Consider the following 545-nt stretch of genomic DNA (forward strand, 5'->3'; position numbering starts at 1 on the left):
GGACAATGAATTTAAAAGAAACAATTTGAAAAGTTCAAATTGTATGGTTTTAGAGTTTACATTGCAACTAACCTTTAAGAAACTACCACTTGTCAAGCACTGGTGTGTTATCAATGAAGAACATGCACAATTCTATGAAAGGGCTCTTAAAATACTCTTCCTCCCTTTTCTGACTACATATCTGTGTGGGCCTAGATTTTTTTTCATATACTTGAACCAAAACAACAGACTGAAACCAAAGGAAAACAGAAGCAAACATGAGAATCCAGAGTTCTCCTAGCAAGGCTGACAGTAAAGACATTTGCAAAATTGTATAACAATGTTGCTCTTACCCTAAACATTTTATTTTGGAACATATAATTATTTTTATAAAAATAAGCAGGTGCCTAGGTTAACAGGTTTATTACTGTTATTTAAAATACACTAACAAGGGCCAGCCGAGTGGCGCAATAGTTAAGAACTGGCTTGGGATGCCAGAGGGCCCTGGTTCGGATCCCACATATGAGGGCCAGTGACACTGCCCTCTACAGCTAAGATGCTGAACA

Source organism: Hipposideros armiger, unplaced genomic scaffold (genome assembly GCF_001890085.2).
Source record: "Hipposideros armiger isolate ML-2016 unplaced genomic scaffold, ASM189008v1 scaffold_277, whole genome shotgun sequence".
Taxonomy (NCBI): domain Eukaryota; kingdom Metazoa; phylum Chordata; class Mammalia; order Chiroptera; family Hipposideridae; genus Hipposideros; species Hipposideros armiger.